The 22,263-nt window shown below is 37.5% G+C and overlaps 1 protein-coding gene across 1 annotated transcript in view; it reads left to right on the top strand.

The window, feature by feature from the left end:
- Window positions 1-5,655: 5,655 nt before the first annotated feature.
- The window catches only part of LOC128869411 (calsyntenin-1), a 60,814-nt gene continuing 44,206 nt past the window's right edge, over window positions 5,656-22,263 (top strand). The window contains exon 1 of the mRNA XM_054111962.1: window positions 5,656-5,679. The gene's annotated coding sequence lies outside the window, so the exon portion shown is untranslated. The remainder of the gene's footprint in view (window positions 5,680-22,263) is intronic.

Genomic DNA, 22,263 nt, shown 5'->3' with positions numbered 1-22,263 from the left:
CACTCAGACTTCTTAAGCTGGATCTCATCTTACTTGCAGAATCGCCATTGCTTGGTCGTCGTCGACAACGTTAGGTCTCTTCCTTTCGTTGCTTGCTCTGGGGTTCCGCAAGGTAGTATTCTAGGCCCACTTCTTTTTGTTCTGTTTATCAACGATATTTACTCTTGCTTTTCGTCAGCAAGATTCCTGCTTTATGCAGACGACGTTCAGATTTTTTCGGCGATTACTAGCTCCCTCGACTCTGAATTGATGCAAATTGATTTAGATAATTTCAACAACTGGTGTATCAATAATCGTCTATCGCTCAACATAAATAAGTGCTTCCAAATTGCCTTTTCCAAGCGTGCCACTGTTATTGACTCCTCTCATCACATTTCGAGAACTCCCCTGTCACGTGTAAGTGAAATTAAAGACTTGGCTGTAATATTTGATTCGAAGCTTACTTTTATTAGTCATATAAATGTAAGTATTGACAAATCTTACGCCATGGTTCATAGGTCAGGCGTCATAGCTCCGATTTCCCCGACCCTTATACGCTGAAGCTTTTGTATACAGCGTTTGTCCGTTCCAAACTGGAGTATGCATCTTTCATTTGGTCGCCGTATTAATCGTGCCATGCTGCTAGAATTGAACGAATCCAGAAAGTATTTTTAAATTTCGCGTTGTGTAATTTACGCTTTTCGAATCCTATCCCTACATATGAAGCGCGATGCTTATTGATCACCTTACAATCATTGGAAAGCCGGAGAATAATCCTGTCTTGATCTTTCAATAATCCGTGGGGCTGCTGACTGTCCGATGCTTCTTGAGAGGATTTTCTTTAATATTCCGGCCTGAGCTCTGCGTAGGTCGGAGCTCTTCTCTGTTGGTATTTCAAAATCCCTTTATGCTCAGAATGCTCCTATTTCTAGAACCTTAATTGAGTTTAATAAAAACTCTAAATTTGTTGAGATAGATTTTGCATTTTCAGAAGATCACCTATTAAAATCTTTGAATATTTATTATAAATAGTCTAATTGTACTTTTTTATTGCCTATTAACCTTAAAATATGTCCACTTAGCCTATAAGAATCTATTATATTCATTGGTTTAATACAACACCCAAAAGGGGTGTACGCGCCAACTATATATAAACAAAGTGAAGTCCCAAATAAAAAAGACTTTCGTCATAAAAATATTTTTGATGGCGCCATCTTTTTAATGAGTTACTGCGTGGAAGCTACATCTTTAGCTGACTTCCAGTGAAAACTTGGTGACATTCGGTTCAGTGGAAGCGAAGTTATTGCGTCTAAAGTGTCAGTATGTGTGTGTTATGGGTACAAAAATGAGTTTGAAACAAAGGGCTAACATCAAATTTTGTTTTGAAATGGGTAAAACGTTTACCGATACATTTGAATTGATGCAAAACGTTTATGGCGATGATTGTCTATCTTGTGTCAGATTTCATGAGTGGTTTACATGTTTCAGAAATGGTTGTGAGGGCATAATGACAATCAATATACGTGCCGCCCAAAATCAGTAATCACCCAAAACTCCATTGAAATTGTTCTTAAATTTATCAAAAATGAACCGAAACAATCGTTGAAATTCATGGAATTGGAGTTGAATATCTCCAAAACATCGATTTATCGCATTTTAACTGATCATTTCGGTTTACAAAAAGTCTGTACACGTTTCATTCCACTCAAGTTAACTGAGGACCAAAAATTGCTCAGAATTCAACATCCGAAAGACCTCATTAAAGAGGCGGGAAAAGACGATGAGAACTTCCTTTACAACATTGTAACTGGTGATGAAACGTGGTGTTTCCAACATGAACCTGAAACCAAGCGTCAAGGTGCCGAATGAAAGGCTCCAGACGAGCCACCATCCAAAAAAATCGCGTTTAGAGAAGTCAAAAATCAAGTTGATCCTCATTTGTTTTCACGGTTCCAAGAGAATTGTCCACAAGGAGCCCGTGCCAATGGGCCAAACCGTTGATGCATTTTTCTATCGTGGCGTTTTGAAGCGTTTTGAATACCGCGAAGGAGGAATCTGCCGCTTATTGCATGTTAATGCACCATATCATCGATCCACTCTTGTGACTGATTTTTTGACTAGGAATCGCATTTTAACCATCACTCACTCACCGTATTCGTCTGATATGCCTCCCTCATAAAATTGCATTTGATCATGAAAGGAAAACGCTCTGCGTCCGTAGAGGCCATCCAGAAGGCTTGTACCGACATCCTGAAGGACATTCCGGCCATTGACCTGAGATACTCTTTCGAAAAACTTTTATATCACACAAAACAGTGTATCGAGGCCAGAGGGGACTATTTTGAATAAATATAGTCGAAGTTGTCAGAAAAAAGCTCCTGTCGTTTCTATTTTAGCTCAGTCTTGTTTATTTTGGAGTTCACCTTGTATATATATTACAAATCGGTTTTTACCTCTGATGAGTGCACCAATTTTAGGGTGATATCCTGTCAGGCAACAGGTGGCAGGGTTATGTTCATACATAAAAATAATCTAAGGTGCTGTCCCGGTGGTCGATGCCTTCTTCGATAAGATAATACTACATTGTGTGGTCGACTATAAACGCGAACCTCTTCCGCTGTCTCGCTCTATATCCTTTCTGTGCACGTTGTAGCCATTCCTGGTAATGCGGGCGGAATTAGTGTGGAGTTTTGTCTCTTGGACTGCAGTTTTTTTGATTCCATGTCGGCTCATGAAGTCGACTATCTCATCTATCTTGCTCATGAGTCCGTTGCAGTTAAGTTGAAGGAGTTTGAAGCTCCTCGGGAATATTGTCGGAACTTTGGGTGTGAGGAACCCGTGAGGTTGTCTGCTATGCGTTTCGCAGTTGTTGCTGCGGCCTGATGGTGATGGGCCGCCGCGCCACGGGTGCAGTGCTCTGCAGCAGGGGCAACTTAGTCTCGTGTGCACACACTGGCGGTGCGCAGGCCAGAGTTCGTCCGAAAGTGGCACCAGCCATTGCGAGAATTTCAGTTGACCCATGTTAGGTTCCGAGGAACCTTGGTCTGACACACGGAGTAGAGTGTGCGGAGGACCAAGAGCTGCTGGTTCGTCCCCTCTCTAGGATTTGAGCAGGAGGGTTGTGGGTCTGAGTTGAGGGAGTTGTGTTGCAGCGATGGGCTCCTAATCGTTAAGGTTTTATTTGTGGTGGCAATTTGCAGTGCGTTCTGAGCTATATGCAGAAGAATCGTCCTGGTCTCTCACAAGTGAATGGCGATCATGGACTTTCCCCACTTGCGTGGACTTCTACATATGAAACCATTGTCCAACTCAAAAAAATTGTTTAAACTCATAAAATATGTTCAATATGTACAATTCAATAATCCATAATTCGTTTAAGGGGTTAGGGGTAGTCAAAATTTTCAAAAAATTTTCTTAAAGTATAATATCTTAAAAAGTATTGTGAAAATTTTAAGTGAGTCTCACAAATACTTTTCCGAGTTATTTAGCAAATAGCAAAGGGCCCTCCGGAGCGTTCGAGAGCAGGTAGCTAGCTTTAAATGCATTTTTCTCAAAACTAAATATGTTTTTTGAACTGGTGATCACTGCAACTTAAAACCGCTTCCAGGCACTAGATTCAGCTACACCAACCTCTAAAGTGGTGAAACAAAGTATGAATAGCCTTTCCACCTTGAGTGAAAATCAGTTACCTTAGTCTGGGTCTCGGGATGAACTGGCAAGAGGTGGATGTGCCATGAACAACGCTCTTGCAGAATCGGTATTCACACCATTAGGTGCAGTCAAAGATGCAATTTCTCTATAGTACCTCTGAAACGCGGATTGTAGATGGAGAGACCAGACGAAATGCAAAATTAGCCGAACGTTATGGCCCACCTACAACCTCAAACAATCGTGAACATTGTTAAACATGAGAGTCGAGAGTCTCGAACAACTTAGCTTAGATCTCAACAACTTAATATGGTTCTTAAACCGCACAGACTGGATATAGTCATGCCGTAAATATGGATATAGTCATGCCGTAAAACAAGTTGGTAACGAAGATGTGGCAACAAAATGGTGCGGAAGCGCTAGTTGGATTCTGGATGAATCACCACTCTAACCAACCAACGAATCAACCAGGAACAATTACAGAATAAATAATGGCGGTCACCCCTCGGTTCGTAATGGAGAACCTTAAAGAACATTTTCGCCATGAAAAAGCTTATCATAAACATTGTCTTTCATTTTTAATATGTCTTGACGCCTGAAATTTGAGAAGAAGTTCGGCCTAATGAAGAATGTGCGTATAGATTTTATATGTATACAAAATTCTTTAGAACAAAACAAATTTAAAAATCGAAAACTTTCCATTTAGGTACTAGATTTTCATAATTTCCCTGCATTGTGCGTCTACTTAATTCGCCTTGGTAAAATGTTTATATACAATATAATACAATAGTTGTCAAAACACAACTCTGTGGGGCCGATAGATGATCTTAATGAGACGCGATTGCAAATATTTCTTATTAAATTTACAACTTTAATGTTACTAATACAAGTACACAATATTATCTTTACAATTTGACTGATGCAAGTCAGGACTCTTATTGGCGAAAGAATGTTAAGAAAATAAGGATACGAATACCGACCGTGGTAAATGTCAATACGCTAAACACACACACATAAATTAACATCATAACACGAGTGCGCAAACCGAAGCTAGCCAAACTTTGTGAAATGCAATACATAATTGATTTTCTACTGACGCTAACTGTAGTTATTATTATTGTACAAATTAAGAGTGAAATCAGAAGCAACATATCAAAATAGTTAATTTTGTGTATAGTTTTGGGAAAATAACTAACTCGAACTCTTCCGATTGGAGGAACTCCTGATTTATTTTATCTGCCGGGATAACTAATTTTTACAGAGAGGCATACCACGAGTACAGATGTATTTGATATGTCAAGTTGGTAAGTATGCGAGAATGGATTAGTGTTCATGTGTGTAGAAGAAAAATTCCAGTTTTCAGACTTTGACGTTGACCAATTGAAAATCTATAGTTGCGGATATGTGTCGAGTTGCTCTCGGCCAAATCGATAGAATTTACGGTTATACGGCGATAGTTGAGATTTTCACACAGGAATGTAGTTGGAGTTATGAATGTTAAGAATGTGTATAAGTATGTGCCAGAAGCTACCTGAAAAACTATGTATATTGGTTGATTTTATTTCGGCTTTTACATATTATACATACATACGTGCACATGTAAATGCAATAGTGCTTAGAGTAGAATGAATAATAGCGATATTCATCAGCACTTGAATTTACTTAACGCATAAAATAATATTATATTTTTACATGGGCTGTTACATTAAGGCACTTGGTAAAAGTTTTGCGTTATTTTAATTGATCAATTGGGTTGCTGTCAAAAATCATAAAACAAAATGCCGAATGTAAGTAAAAAACATAAACTAATTAATATTCTTAAAGAAATTCTTTCGTTCAATTTACTGGTGTTGGAAATTAAAAAAAAAAATTATGGTGGCTCACATTTGATCATCGAATTTCTATTTAATTCTATTGTAGAAGATAAACATAAAATTAAGGGGAATATTTGGGAAGATTTCATTTTGCACTTTACATTTTTTAATTTATATTTAAATTTTCATTTTGCAGCTCAATTCAAACTTGTGGTGTGATACATCAGCTGAGAACCCGGTATTGTTGAATAACTTGATACATAAATTTGCGCGCTTAGTTTACACAACGAAATAAAACCGTAGAGTTATCTCATTCGCTTAAATAAATTTTCATAAAACTTATGACAGCTAGTTTCTACTGTAATAAACTTATATGATTTATTTATTCAGTAATGTGTAACAAAAAAATTTAAAACAGACATTTAAGAGATTATTTCATAACTTCAATACAAGTACCTTAGAATATTTAAGATTAAACAAGTGCATTAAAATTAAATTACCATCAAAAATTGCTAAAAAATATATACAATTGAATTGGAAATTGAAATTTAACAAATTAATAATATATAAAACTAATAATATCAAAAATATTTTCGAAGAATTAATTTGGTTTCCTGCATACAAATTAATTTTTTAATTACATATGAAATAACTGTTTGGTCCCAGAACGGTCCAAATTCAATTGCTAAAGCCAACGCGAAAAATTTTAAAACGACGCAAATTCTGCAAAGAACATTAAACTGTATTCTCTCTAGAACTTTCTGTCACTTAATGGAAAAAGACTAATCGATCGACAGTGGCATTTGTATGATGGAATCGAGTCTGAGAAATTGACTGAATAGATTGCAAAACGCACCAAAATTTTTTGAACAGTCTTAAATCGATTTATACGAGGTGTGTTAAAAAAGTATAGCGAATTTTGAATTTTCGCAGGTTACGTATATTCGAATTTCGATATGTTTCTGGCGATATGTTGGTACTCATGTCTCTCACTCATGCCGACGAGTTCGGCCATTTTGAATGTTCAGTTAATTGTTGATAGCTGCTTTGCTTGCACGTGTTTCGGCTCGCCCTCGATTTTTACCCATTCAAAAAGATGGATCAAAGAACCTGTATCAAATTTTGAGTGAAAAACGAAATAAAGTGCGCGGATGCATTCCGAATTTTGACTGTGTCATACGGAGAAGCTACTTTGGACCAAAGCAACGTTTATCGGTGGTACAAAATGTTCTCAGAAGACCGAAAAGATGTGAACGACGAAAAGCGTGACGGAAGCCCGAGTTGAAGTCAACGACAGATGAAAAAATTAATGAAGTGAAGAAAATGATATTTGCCAATCGTCGAATCACCGTTAAAGAAGTTGCTGAGTACCTAGACATATCGATTGGCTCGTGATATTCGATTTTTTTCAATGATTTCGGCATGAGACGGGTCGCTGCAAAATTCGTACCAAAACTGCTCAATTTCGACCGAAAGCAGCATCGCATGATCATTGCCAATGAGATGTTGGACTCTGTCCGCGACGACCCAAGTTTGCTCCAGAGGGTCATAACTGGTGGCGGATCGTGGGTTATGGTTATGACGTAGAAACCAAACCTCAATCATCTCAATTGAAGCTGCCACACGAACAAAGATCGAAAAAAGCGCGCCAAAAGTTTTGTTTACCGTTTTCTTCGATTGGAGAGCCGTTGTGCATCATGAGTTCTTGCGACAGGGTAAAACGGTCAATAAGGAATATTACCTGCAAATTATCCACAATTTGCGCGAAGCAATCCGCCAGAAACGCCCGGATTTGTGTAAGAACAAAAATTGGCTCTTGAATCACGATAACGCCCCTGCTCACACATCATTGCTTGTGCTCGACTTTTTATCCAAAAACAGCTCACTAATGATGCCACAGCCACCGTATTCCCCAGATATGGCCCCCTGTTACTTTTTCTTGTTCCTTAAACTGCAGAGGCCCATGAAAGGACGACGCTACGCTACGATTGACGAGATAAAGACGACATCGAAGGAGGCGCTGAACAAGATAAAGAAAAAATGATGTTTTGAAGTGCTTCGAAGATTGGAAAAACGTTGGCACAAATGCATAATATCTCATGCGCATTACTTTGAAGGGAACGAAATAGATATTAATCAATAAATAAATAATTTTTGAAAAATTCGCGATACTTTTTGAACATACCGCGTATGGACTGCATGAAAGGTCACCAAATAAAAACAGCGTAATCTAATTTGGCGGCCGCCCTAGCTGAATGTGTTGGACCGTGACTACCATTCGGAATTTAGAGAAAACGTAAGTTAGAATCTCGGTGAAACACCAAAATGAAGAAAAAGTTTTTTCTAATAGCGGTCGCCCTCGGCAGGCAATGGCAAATCTCCGAATGTATGATATTTCTGCTTGTCATAAAAAATATCTGGCGTTCGGAGTTGGCTTGAAACTGTAGGTCCCTCCATTTGTGGAACAGCATCAAGACGCACACCACAAAAAGAAGGAGGAGCTCGGCCAAACACCAAAAAGGGTGTACGCACCAAGTATATAGAGTAACTTCGGGTATTGTGATATGGGAGGGTAATGTGATATACCCGCTTATTTTCTGAACTGTACATGTTTCAACAAAAACTTTTTGTTGAAAATATGCATAACGCGGGAAAAACCGCTGCAGCAGAATTATACATACTTCCGAATGCCTCATTGCGAAAAATTTCATTGAGTCGTGCGGTCGTAATAATTTAAGTGCGTACTTTGCGAACCGATTGCTTAGAATTTAACACAATTTTTTTTAAAAGAATATTTACTTTTCCATTAACGCGAGTCTATTTAGCTACAGATCAGGTAAATTTTCAAACAAATGAAGTGGAATTTTTAAAAACAAATTCAATTTGGAAAAGTTAAATTCGGCTAATGTGATATAACTTTTGTTGCCTAATGTGTTATACCATATTACATTAAACGTACAACCCATTGGCACCAAAAAAATTATGTACTTTGCTATATTTTGTTGGGTCATGCCTAAGAAAGGCGATATTTGAAAGTGGGATGCCGAGAGTATGAGGAAAGCCATTTTAGCTGTGAGAGGAGAAAGATGGGCATTCTCTTGGCTTCAAAAGCATTTTGTGTGCCATTTGCAACGTTGCAAAGAGCCGCTCGCAGTGACCGATCTATAGACGATATTTTGAACACGCAATTAGGACGTAAACCCTTATTTAACCCAGATTTAGAAATTGAATTAGTAAAGTATGTTAAAGATATGGAGTCGTGGTTTTGGGGACTCACTCGCAGTGATATCCGCTCTCTCGCGTTTCAAATAGCGAAGCGCAACCATATTGACAACCCATTTTCTTTGATAAATTGATTTGAACGCTCGGGTAAGGATTGGTTATATGGGTTTCTAAAAAGGCACAAGTCTGAAATAAGCCTACGAAGTGCGACAGGAACCTCAATGGCGAGGATAAAAGGATTTAATGTGGAAAGTGTTAACAAATTTTATAGGTTATTGGGGAACGAGTACGAAAAGTATAATTTCGCTCCAACGCGAATATGCAATGTGGGCGAGACCGGAATGTCTATTGTTCAAAGTAGGCAGCCAAAAATCATGGCGGCGAAAGGAAAAAGGCAAATTGGATGTATGACGATAGCGGAAGGAGGATCACTCATTACCGTGGTGAACTGTATGAGTGTAGGGGGTGCTTTTGTTCCACCCTTTTTTATTTGTCCCAGAAAAAAACCTTCTTCATGGTGAATGAGACATGTCCCTCCCGGCTCCGATTTTTCTTGCCATATATCCGGCTGGATACAAAGACCAACCTTTACTAAATGGTTTGATCATATCCTACGGTTCACAAATCCTTCAAAAGAAAACCCAGTGCGGCTCATTTTAGATGGCCACTATATTCATACGCGAAATATTGAGGTTCTTGACAAAGCTCGCCTAATGGTGTTGTTTATATCTTTACCACCGCATTGTACCCACAAGATGCAACCTCTCGATAAATCGTTTAGCACTTAAAATGTATTATAATGTCAAAATAAGAAGACATATGAGAGAACAAGGCCAAAGAATAACCCAATTCGACGTTCTTGGGTTGTTCTCAAAAGCATATATTATATTAAGGTTCAAACAGCTCAGATACCAATAAATGGGTTTAAGTGTACTGGAATTTATCTTTTTGATAAACATATATTCCAAAAAGCCGAATTCATCGCTGAAAGAGAAGATAAATTTCAAGAAGAAGCTTCTATGCAAGCAAACTTAGAAGAACCGATCGACAGTCCTAGTAGCTCAGCTATGAGCAAATTTATAACACCTTGGGAGAGCTCACCGCCGCCGAAAATAAACAGCCATCTGCTGCGACGGTATTAACAACATCGCCATACAAAGCATCTTTGGAGGAGAGCATAAGAAATATCGAGAAGCGAAAGAATAAGCCACTTAAATCCCGTAGCTGTAAGAAGCGTACAAAGCCAAATAGAGAAAGTTCTTCGAGCGAATCTGAAAAAAGTTTGCAGCTGCCGAGTTCAGATGAAGACCCTTGGATAGAGGCTCCACCTAGTAATGACACGGTCAGTGCTTTTTGTAATAAGGTATTTGAGATTGACGAAGGCAACCCAACATGGCTATCGTGTTTATAATGCGATTTAGTTTGGGCGCATAATAAATGCCTCCTTAAACGGCAAGCTATTTTTGTATGCGAGTCTTGTAAGTCATCTTAGAAAATTGGGGCTTAAGATCTCTTCAAAACTTACTTATCTATCTATGTATTTTATTTGAAGTTTTTGTTAATTAAGTTTAAGAATTTTCATAAATTATTTAAAGATATACATCTGTACATATGAATAGAATGTTTGTTTTTGTTTGAAGTTCTGAATAATAGATGAAACTATAAAACAATTTAATGGGTCTTACTTTTGTACAGGGTTGCCCATATTCGACGGACCCATCTGGCAACCCTGTATCTTTTGACAGAGACGTCAGATCGCCTAATGACATACCGCGTTGGAAGCGTCAGTCCAAGCGGATTTTTACCGTGGAACAGTATACGCCACGCGAGCGCTCCCAAAATGTTGAAATTTACATTCAACAAAAGAAGTCAACTGTGAAAACTCAACGTGCGTATAAAAAAGTAAATATTGTGAAAAGTGCGCCTTCTAAGAACACCATTAAACGTTTGTACGAAAGGTTTTCGACTGGTGATGCTCTTTCTAATCCAAAGTGGCCAAATCAAACCAACCAAGGCGATCGGATGAGAATATTGCTCTTGTACGGGCCAGTGTTGAGACGTCGCCAAGGACATCCCAAATTCGCCGTTCTCAGCAGTTGGGCATTGCTCGGACCACTTTACAACGAATTATCCGCATTGATTTGCATTTATTCCCGTATAAGATACAATTGACGCAAAGATTGTTGCCTGCGGACAAGCCTCGTCGATTGGAATGGGCCCAAAGAGTCATCGAAATCCGTCGGGTCCGTCGAATATGGGCAACCCTGTACATGTTTGTTTGGGGCGCTTAACTTTTCCAAGAGTATAGGCGTGTAATGTGATACCATATATCACCTTACCCGAATAGACTATATCACATTATCCGCCCAATTTTACAATCCTCCCTGTTCGACTATTTTTGATTTCAGTGGAAAATCTGCCGGTTGGCTGAAAATAGAATACTCCAAATTCAAAATTAGCGACACAATACATCAATACACTGTATTAAGCAATAATAAGTTAATAAAAGTTAGGAATTATGGAGAAATAGCAGAAAAAGGATAACCTATATCACAATACCCGAAGTTACTCTATATATATATATATATATATATATAATCTAATTTGCGTAACTCCCATTCAGAATTCGGAGACCATAGGTTCGAATCTCTGTGAAACACCAAAATAAAGAAAATGTTTTTTTTTCTAAAAGCGATCGCCCCTCGGCAGGCAATGACAAACCGCCGAGTGTATTTTCCCATGAAAAAGCTCTTCATAAAAAAAATATCTGCCGTTCGGAGTCGACTTGAAACTGTAGATCTCTCCATTTGTGAATCAACATCAAGACGCACACCACAAATAGGAGGAAGAGCTCGGCTAAATACTCAAAAAGTGTGTAAAAAGTGTTGGAAGAAAAATGCAGCGAATCGAATCGGTTTTAAAAAAACACTTTTATCAGGCATGTTCTGAAAATCGCGCGATTTCAATTCGGATCCGAATTGGCAATTCGTACGATTTTGTTTTGGGTGTTCTGTAATTCGTCCGATTTCGTTTTAATTCGAATTTAAGTTCAAAACAGCTGATTTCTCTTTGACAACTAAACAAACCAAATGACAAAAGAATTCGTTGGCATAAAATACGAAATAATTTCAAAATAAATGGATTTTATTAAAAAATGGTCATGTTTTTTATGGCAGTTTATGTGTTAAACGAATAGGAGCAAGATTACCAAAGTAGAATAGATAGGCGGCGTTTAAGAGACCATTCGAATCCTCTCAGTGCACCGGATTCTACGTAAGATTAGAAATGGTTATACTTTGTTGCATTCATTAAGTTTTTCTACTTTAGATTTGTTTCCAACTATCGCCTAAACAAGTACGCTTTTTTAGAAGTGCTCAATGAAGTAAAACCTTTCGTCAAAGAAACGTCCATACCTATTTTACTAAAGCTTGCAGCAAGTCTTAGGTTTTTCGCAGAAGGTTCCTATCAACATTCCGTCGGAAAGGATACAGATATTGCTATGGGTAGAAGCACAGTTTCAAAATTTTATCCGAAATAATCAATGCTTTGGAAAATGTTCTGTGTCCTAAGTGGATTAAGCTCAAATTGTCTGAAGAGGATTCTAGAAAATCAAAACTTCATTTTGTAGAAAAATTCGGTATTCCAGGAGTAATAGGATGTATTGATGGAACACATGTGGCTCTGATTAAACCTTTTGAGAACGAGCATCTATTTTTTAACCGAAAAGGTTTTTTTAGCATAAACGCAATGATTGTAAGAATGAATTTAAATTGTGTTTCTAAAATTTAAAATCTACTTCCTTTATTTTACAGATTTGTGATTTTGATATGATAATAAGAGCAGTAGATGCAACTCGGCCTGGTGCAAGCCATGACGCTTTCGTATTTAGTATGAGCAGTGCAAAACACTATTACCTATCGCAGTATGAAGCTGGTGACCGAGGGTCTTGGCTACTGGGAGATTCTGGTTTTGGTATAGAGCCATTTCTACTGACTCCATATAGAAACCTAGACCCAAGATCAGCAGAACACAGATTTAACCAGCAGCATGCAAAAGCACGTAACATCGTTGAGCGTGTTATAGGAGTATTAAAAAGTCGGTTTCGTTGTTTGAAAACTACCCTGCCATATACGCCGCAAAAGGTAGTGAAGATAATAAATGTTTGTTGCGCACTACATAACATATGTAGGAGTAATCAAATAGATGACATTGAAACAGAAAGCGTATTAGAAAACAATCCAATTGATGAGGAAATAGCTGAAAATGAGGAAAACAGTAGTTTATATAGTGTTGGCAGAAATATAACAGACTCTATTGCTAGAAATTTAATATTATGAAACATAAAATTTATTCATACTAAAATTAAATATATACATAACAGTTCAATAAGATTCTTTTATATTTATTTTTTAGTCTCTATCTCAAGCATTTTAATTTTACTTTTCACTGTTTCATGTTGCCACAGCTCCATTTTGAGGTAATGTCTTTGCTTTTGCTCTATACTTTGAGTCTTCAAGCGATTTTGCTCTGCCTGCAATTCAATTTGTTTCTCAACAGCACAACAAAGTCGTCGAATCTCTTCCCTTTCATCTTCCTGCGATTTTGCAATCTTGTGTTGGTTTTCGCAAATGCTATCTAAAGTGGTGGATATTTCCCCCATACAAGTAGATTGCGTTGCCATACACGTCTGAAGGCTGTCCTGCTTTGACACTCGTGGCCTTCTGCAGCTCTCGGGGTAGCCACCGCTTCCCTACTTGTTTGGGGACGTTCTTCCTCAGATTCGATAGCACTATTATTTTCTTCTGTCCCAAAGCTTCTAGAATGGTTTATGCCCTCAACGACTGCAAAAATTTCACAAGTTCTTGCAACACATTCTTCGTTGCTTGTCAGTACATGCTTATTAAAGGGTCCACCTCCTGTTGCCCTCGATTCTAGATTGTTATGGCAACCTTTTTCCGAATGCACCCCTTCCAGTCAGACCATATCTTGAAAAAAGACAACTCAAAAATATTTATTTTAATATTTGACTAAATACTTACTTTTTTCCATCCATTAACATCTTTTTGGGGCGGCCCTTCTGCATTTAGCAGCGTCGTTAGCTCTTTCCACTTTTCCTCAACAGCAACTCTGTCGCCCTTCGAAAAATTCTTCGCCAAATCTGGATGAGATTCCATAAACTCGACTAAAATTAGCTCTTGCTTGGAGTTCTTGTGTTTTCCCCTAAAAGTTTTTGAATAAGTTTTAAATATTTTAAATAAACACTTTTATTTACATAAATAGGTATATGCAGTTATTTTGAGTAAATACGCACATTTTGATAAATTTATTTCAACAAAAAGTTTATAAGAATGCCACAAACCGCTAATGTTTAAGTTGCCGAAAATTTAACTGGAAAATTTTTAACGATTTCGATTTCCAGAACAGGGTGACAAAACGATTCGCTGATGTTCGAAAAAAAAAACGAAAACGGAACGATTTACAGAACATGTCAAACGATTTGAAAACGGAAAATGCGAAAATATTGCCCGAAAACGATTTGCAGAACATGCCTGTATATGAACAAAGGTTATGGCAAGTTATTTAATGTGCGTGCAGAACTAAGCACGGTTGAAGACACACTGAATGTGTATAGTACAATATATTACAATAGTATGAGTTGATGCTAAAGCATTGCCAGACCTGTTACATTTTAAGCTTACCACTATAATTTTAACACTTCTTCTTAAGCTAATATGTACGTGAACTAAGAATACATTTCAATTTGAATCAAGTAGTCTGCAATGCTTTTGTTTACATATATTTCTAGGTACATTTTAATTTAAACCAAGTTGTTTTACGAGCAAAAATGCTTTTGTATACATAAGTTCTTAGTCAATACATCGGCAACATTTTTATGTGTGGAAACATATTATTTTAATTGAATTTCATTATTTGCAACTTTTTCTTTTATAAAATGAAACTTAATATCTATATGCTTTGTACGTTTATGGTGAACAGGATTTGTAGAAATATGTTGTGCACTTATGTTGTCGCCATAGATGATCATTGGCTCTTCTTGTGACCATCTTATCTCAGCTAACAATCTGCGTAGGTGCACCGCTTCTTTTGTGGATACGTAGAGGGTAACGTATTCTGCTTATGTGCTGCTCAGTGCAACAACACTCTGCATTGCTGAATACCAGGAAAACGCGCTGCCTCCAAGAAAAAAAAACGGAGCCAGAGTAGGATTTTCTATCCAGCTGATCATTTGCCCAATCGGCATCTGTGAAACCTCGTACTGGTTCGCCTGTTTTCCAATAAACGATGTTCAGATTTATAGTACCGGAGAGGTATCGCAAGATGTGTTTCGCTGCAGTCTCGTGCTCAGCGTGCGGATTGTGTGTTGCTAACTGCGTGCAAAATGTCAGGTCGACTCAAAATTGCTAAATAGATGAGAGAGCCGATTAATGATTGATATTGCGTAACATTTACCTTAACACAGCTATCATCATTGCAACCAACATGGAACCCGGGATCCACGCGCGGCCAGATTGCTTAAGCTCAGTTCAGTTCAGATTGTTTAGCATATTGTACACTTTTTTTGATCTGCCTGATGTACCCTTACGCAATATTTTGGGTAGCCCTAGACCACGTCGACCAACATTGTTATGATCATCATCGTGCGCGCTGACAAACTCTTCCCCCTCTTCGTCGGACGCGCCATACTCGTTATGTGTCTCAACACTCAGCTCATCATCGTGGGTATCTTAAATGGACGTTTTATGCTCTTCTGAAGGCGTTTGTGACTCAAGACGAATAATGTTTCGCAAGAAATCATCATTTCTGTCTAATATGTTGCATTTTTCAATAGTTATATTTTCAAACTCACCTTCAACAAATTTGACATCCCTGCGTTCTATCATTAGACGTCTTTCTCGATCGTATAGTACAAGCGATAAGAGTAGCCAATAGAGTAGCCAACGAAAATATACTCCTTTCCCTTAGCATTGAATTGGTCCGTTCTGTTATTGTCAGGGCAAACACACGTGAACCAAAAACTCGAAGATGCTTCACCGACGCTTTGCGACCCTTCCACATTTCGAAAGGTGTACACTGTACACTGATTTAATACCTTTGTTGGACACCTGTTGCGTATATATGCAGCTGTAATCACGGCTTCCGCCCATAAAAACTCTTCCAGTTTAGAATGAATTAGTAATCTTTTTGCCATTTCCACTATCGTACGATTTGCGCGTTCACCAACACCATTTTGCTGAGGTGTGTACGGAACAGTGTTCTGCTTCTTTATTCCACAATTGTTTAAAAAAAAATTAAAGTCATTGTTCATGTATTCGGTGCCATTATCGCTACGCAAACATTTTATTGTTTGGCCCGTTCGCAATTCAACATAGCTATTGAAAAGTTTGAATTTTTCGAACACTTCACTCTTGGCATGCATAAAATAAACGTAAACTTTTCGTGAAAAGTCATTTATGAATGTGACGAAATAGCGATTTCCACCTTAACATTCATTGGACCACAAACAGCACTATGTACAAGTTCAAGTACACTTTTTGTCACACGTTTTGCTGTATAAGGAAATGGTAACGCACAGATTTTTGCGTGATTGCACGTATCACAGTTTATATCCACAGGCACACTCTCAATGTCCATACCTTCTACACGTTTTTTCTCACTTAATTGTTTTAAACTTTGAAAATTTAGGTGGCCAAACCGATTGTGCCATTTTTCCACTTTCGATAAGTCCTTTAAATGATGATTTGTATACAAATTCAAATTTCCTTCTTGCCTTGCCCGTAACACAATTTTGCCGTTTTTATTTTTTATTTGCGCTTTATCACCAAATGTAATCAAATTTTCTTTTTGCGCTGCTTTACTGACCGGCACCTTCATTTGCTGCGAAGGTACATACAAAACGTCATGCATTTCGACTTTTGCATTATTTGTTTTTAATATAACGGTACCTATACCGGGTGATTCGACATATTTATCAGCTGGCAATTTAACTAAAGTATATTTTTCACTAAATGATGAGAATAAGTCTTTGTCACAACACATATGCATCGTTGCGCCACTAAATATGTTATTTGTTGTAATATGTGAAAATCGTGAAGATCCTCTCCTTTTCTTTTTTAAGAGCGCAACGGAACTTAACTGTGCATTCAGAAAACAATTTGTTGTCGATATTTTTGCCAATACCTTCTCTCCTTTCTTTTTAACTAAATCTTCTATAGTCTCATCTATGTTTCGCTGGGAGCTAACACGACTTATGCTATTTGTGGCTACTGCTGTCCTTACAGCTCCATGCAGGGCCGTAGAGAGCATATCCGGGCCCCGGGGGAAAATTGCAAATGCGGGCCTTTTCAAATGATGTCTAATTCATATAAATACGTATAATCTCGAGTCCGGGCCCCTCTGAAAACTCCGGGCCCGGGGGAAAAAGTACCCGATCCCCCCCCTCTCGACGGGCCTGGCTCCATGCATTAGTTGAGTCAACGTCCATATCTTCCTATCGATTTCATTATTGTTCTTGAAGCGAATATTGTTTTTTACATGAGTACTAATGTATTTCCTATACTTAAGCCAGTTTATAAGATTGGGATTGGGGAGCTGATTGCCCGCTGTTCTCGTGCAAGGACTACCTTCCATGGTTATAATAGACGGAAAATGATCAGAGGACAATTTTAGGGATGAAGATGCTGTTACAATCTTGCGAAATTAATCAGGTCAGACATCTTCTGGCGGTCAGATGGCCAATATGTTGGCTGTCCTGTAGATACAACAAAGTTTTGAACTTAGTACACAACTAAAAAGTTGTCTCCCTGTTGGTGTGACTAGTATAGAATCCCACTAGTGGTTTTTGGCATTGAAGTCACCTGCAGCTAAAAATTTTGGCCCAAGTTTGACAAACAAATCTTTGAACTGTGTTCGGTTATAATTTGAGAAGGTGGGCAGTACACAGCTGCGAAAGTCATTGTACCGGAAAATTCTTGCATTTGAATAATAGTGGACTGAAAGTATTCTTCTTTAAACTCCTCTAATATACAATGCTTTATATAGGGTTTTTCAGTAAGAGCGCTTCAACTTTTGAACTTTTTTGAATAAAACACAAACGGTTTGACTTTTTTAACTAATTTTTTTTTTATTATCGAGTTTGAACATATACATTTAAGTATGAAATTCGATTTCTTTTGCATGACCACCGCGTGCACGTTTTACGAAGTCCAATCGTTGAACCCAATTTTCGACCACTCTTTTGCATAAATCGGCCGAAATTCCAGCAATTTCGCGTTCAATATTGGCTCTGAGCTCACAAATCGTCGCCGGCTTGTTACTGTAGACCAATGACTTCACATAACCCCAAAACGGGACGGCTTGTTAAATGGACCGTAAAATGGTCGTAATGCTCTTAAAGTAGCAGCAACAGAACGATTATTTTCATAAAAAATTTGCACGATTTGCAATCGTTGCTCAAGTGTGTAGCGTTCCATGATGAAATGTATACTAATGAAGTTTACAAATGACAAGTGAAAAATAAAAAATATTGCGTCGTTCGCCCTCCCTATCGGAAAAAAGTTGAAGCGCACCTATTGAAAAACTCTATACGTTCTTTTATTAAGATTGCTGTGCCACCACGAGCCATATTTCTAGGATGTTTGGCATCATAGAAAAAATATTCCGGAATTCTAAAATAATTTTTATCTGTAAGATGAGTTTCGGATATAAGCATAATGTCAATGTTAGTTGATAATAGAAAATTGTAGACTTCGAGCTTGTGCTCGGTGAGACCGTTAGCGTTCCAGTGACAAATTTTGATTTTGTATTGAACATTATAGTTTATTTAAAAGGATTCGCATTAAAATTGTTTTATTTCTAACCAGATCCTGTATCATGCTTTGCATTCCAACCCTAAATTGATTAAGACTTTGCATGAGTGTTTGAAGCATAGACTCTATACTGCTATTATTCATGTTACTTGTTTCCACATTTGGGTTGGCTTTGGAGACGTGCTCATTGAGAACAAACTATTGCTTGTGGTTATGGAGCACTATGTGCTCATTGAAAAACCCAAGTAATTTTTTAAGCGCTATCCGCTGTTGGTTTATTAAAGAGATAATTACGACTAAAACCTAAAAATAATTTCACCTATCCTATTCTTGGCACAATTCGGCGACAGTGTTGCTATTGGTGTAGCTCGCGCTGACGTTGTTGTTGTGGACGTTTCCGCTGGCATTCTTGGTTCAGGTTGCACTTACGTTTTTGTTGTAGCATTCGCAGGTAAGCTTGGATTCATGAGGCGTGGGAATACGCTGACGCGAGAATTAGATAAACCGATTATGCGGTTTGATAAAAAAAAAATATAATAAAGTCAAATAAAACACGACGTGTATATTTCAGTGGCAAGAATCAACTGATTAACTTTATTCAACACAATTCAAATGAAACCTTTACATAAATTGCTTAACTTGGAGTTTAATACGATTTGATGATTAGACTTATTCTACATACAATTAATTGAAATTGGAGACTTTGCAATTGTTTTTCGGTTGCGAAACCGGATGTTTATTTGACAAAAAGAAGTTATTAATTTTTTACGTGAAATCGTTTACTAGGCATTTAGTGAGTTCAATAACTCCTGCACTTTCTGGCTAATTGGGCTAAGTTGAATATCTGGATGTGCGTTGTGTGCTGGGAATGGAGTGGGCTTATACGTAACTTCTCCCCCCTTTAGAAAAGAATTCTCCTGAATTCTACTATTGTTAAGTGGGATTTAAATGGGAATGGAGTGGGCTTATACGTAACTCGAGCAGTTCACGCGCTTGCATTTTTGCAGAACTCCTAAGCTATCGTCTGCTCTGCAGCAAAGGGTTTCATGTGTCACGGTGGTGAGGGTTTTCATGTGTTAACTGGTATGCTTGGATTCATGAGGCGTGGGAATACGCTGACGCGAACAGCTCGCGCACTTGCATTTTGGCAGAATTGAACCAAGTTTCAGTTACAACAAAAACATTTTCGCAATATGAGCTAAATTTGTATGTGCTTATTAAAAATGGAACGAGCAACTAATTCAGAGACGGTTGATTTTCTTGCTTGCGAAAAAAAGGGACGAATAGATACGTTAGCAGGCCGAATTTTCGGTAAACAGTATTTCATAAAAATGTTCACTAACACCCTGCTTATCCCTTTAACTCTTCAACTTTGCTTCGAAAAACTTCTTCTGCCTGCTTAATTATTTTCCAGCGAAAACGAGTGTGCTCGACATACGAGTAAAAATAAAAAAAATAAATACATAATCGGCGCTCACACTTCTGTTAGGTGTTTGGTCGAGTTCCTCTTCCTATTTGTGGTGGGTATCTTGATGTTGTTCCACAAATGGATTGACCTAAAGTTTTAAGCTGACTCCGAACGGCAAATGGTTTTTATGAGGAGCTATTTCATGGCAAACATAAATAGAGTAAAATGTTTCTGCCTGTAGGCAATTGGGTTTTTTAGAAAATATATATTTTAATTCATTGTTAACAAACAAAATTTATTTCATTAACAAAAAATATATCACATAAAGATAAAAGTAAGGCATTATAGGAATGAAAACAGAAGCAGTAAAAGTCCAAATAAATTTGAAAAGATCTAAATTAAAAAACTGAAAATTTAAATTAAGGGTAGTGATAGTTGTTAAAGCAAGGGGCCGCACATATTGCTACCTTGCACATTGCGCATCAATATCTGGCATCTCTTCTAATATTACTATTTGGATAGTATGAACATCTGCGTGCTTTTGTAATTGGTACAAAAGTTATCGTAAAGATGTAGTTGAAGTCTGATGACCAAATTGAGACGTATTTGATGAATTATCAGAATGTAGTTTAATAGTTTTTTTTCGATATATTCCAGTAAGAAGTCAATACGATTTAATTTGCCATTACATTTTTCATACATCAAATAAAAGTTCATACAAATATTATACAGGAGATGAAGAAACATATTCTTATATAATAATATCAAGTCTGACTTGTTGCTGCTTTGGTGTGAGATCATGCGTCTTTTGGATTTTGTAAGGTTTGACTTTGAGATCATTTTTCCGTATGCGGTGGTTGTTATGCTCAGATATTTTCAGTCATTCGCCATTTGATTGGCACTCCGTCCGGGATTTCGCTCAAGTCTCTTCTTCCCTTTTTAACCATTTCTCATGGCGTTGCAGTCTTTTGATGACCACCTCCATGACGTTTCGCGATGCTTCCAGTATCATTGTAACAAGTAATGGTGCGATAAACAAACACTTTATTTACTTTAAGGTGCTCGAGCTCACGAACAATCGCTGGTTGTGATTTTCCAGCCAAATATTATACAATATAATGCAATAACTCTGTTACATTCGAAATCCATTACTGATTTTCTTTTCTCGCGTTTACTCTCGACAAAATGCTTCCGCGCGCTTGTAAACAATACTCTGTATTGCCATTTAGTCAACTAACAAAAGTTGATGCCCGTGTCATAATAAATAATCTGGTAGTCATAATTAAAATTATGTATTTCACAATTTTATTCCTCAAAGGAATAAAAGTACTTACTATTACTTTTCCTGTCAATAAAATCCACAAGACTTATATTATAATTTTCGGTCTCTCAACTAGGGCATCGCACAATCAACTCATAAATGCATACCGAATGCTTTTATATTTGAAAAAATCATTTTGTATCGGTACTTCCTCAGAATTTGTTATTTAAGCTTAATACAGAGTGGGCCAAATAAGACCTACTAATGTTAAGCACAAATAACTTTTTTATTTTTTGACATATTTATTTTTCTCTTTTTGTAGGTTATAATTAAATTGTTGGAAATTTATTATGGAACCCTACAGTAAGACCACCAACAACGACTACAAGACGCTATTCGTTTTACACAATTAGCCACACAAATTGATTTTTTAAATAATGTTTTGATGTCGGATGAAGCGCATTTCCATTTAAATGGTTATGTCAACAAACAAAACTGCAGATTGTGGGGCTCTGAAAATCCAAGGGCAACAAACCAACATCAGTTGCACCCATCTAAATGTACTGTTTGGTGCGATGTTATGGCCACTAGAGTTATCGGTCCATATTTCTTCGAAAATGAGGATCAAACGCCGGAATCGATTTCAGGAGCTTCTTACAGAACATTGATTGAAAACTTTTTGCGGCCAATGGCGGAGCAGTATCCTAATTTGTGGTTTCAACCAATGGAGCAACTGCGCATACCACTAGGTCTTGTTTGGCATACATTAGTAGGTCTTATTTGGCCCACCCTGTACAAGCTGTTGTGTATTAAAACAGATAGGATTGCTAGAATAACATATAATCTGACATTTTCATTTTAGAATAATAGGGAAAAAATACAGTTGAACGTTGATACGAATGAGATGTTTGTTTATCTTCACGACATTACGCGAAAAATTTTGATTTCGGTCTGACGAGTATACTCGACATAAACAGTTAAAAAGGTAAAGTTTATGTACCCAAGAGAGTCCACATTCGTTTCTTTTTTAACGGGCTTATAGCATAGGATATGCTTCTTATCCTAGAATTATAGAGAAGAAAATTACGCCTTCCGAATTCGTCG

Source organism: Anastrepha ludens, chromosome X, assembly GCF_028408465.1.
Source record: "Anastrepha ludens isolate Willacy chromosome X, idAnaLude1.1, whole genome shotgun sequence".
Classification (NCBI taxonomy): Eukaryota; Metazoa; Arthropoda; class Insecta; order Diptera; family Tephritidae; genus Anastrepha; species Anastrepha ludens.
The sequence above is the reverse complement of the archived record's forward strand: the minus strand, read 5'-3'. Positions and strand labels throughout refer to the sequence as shown.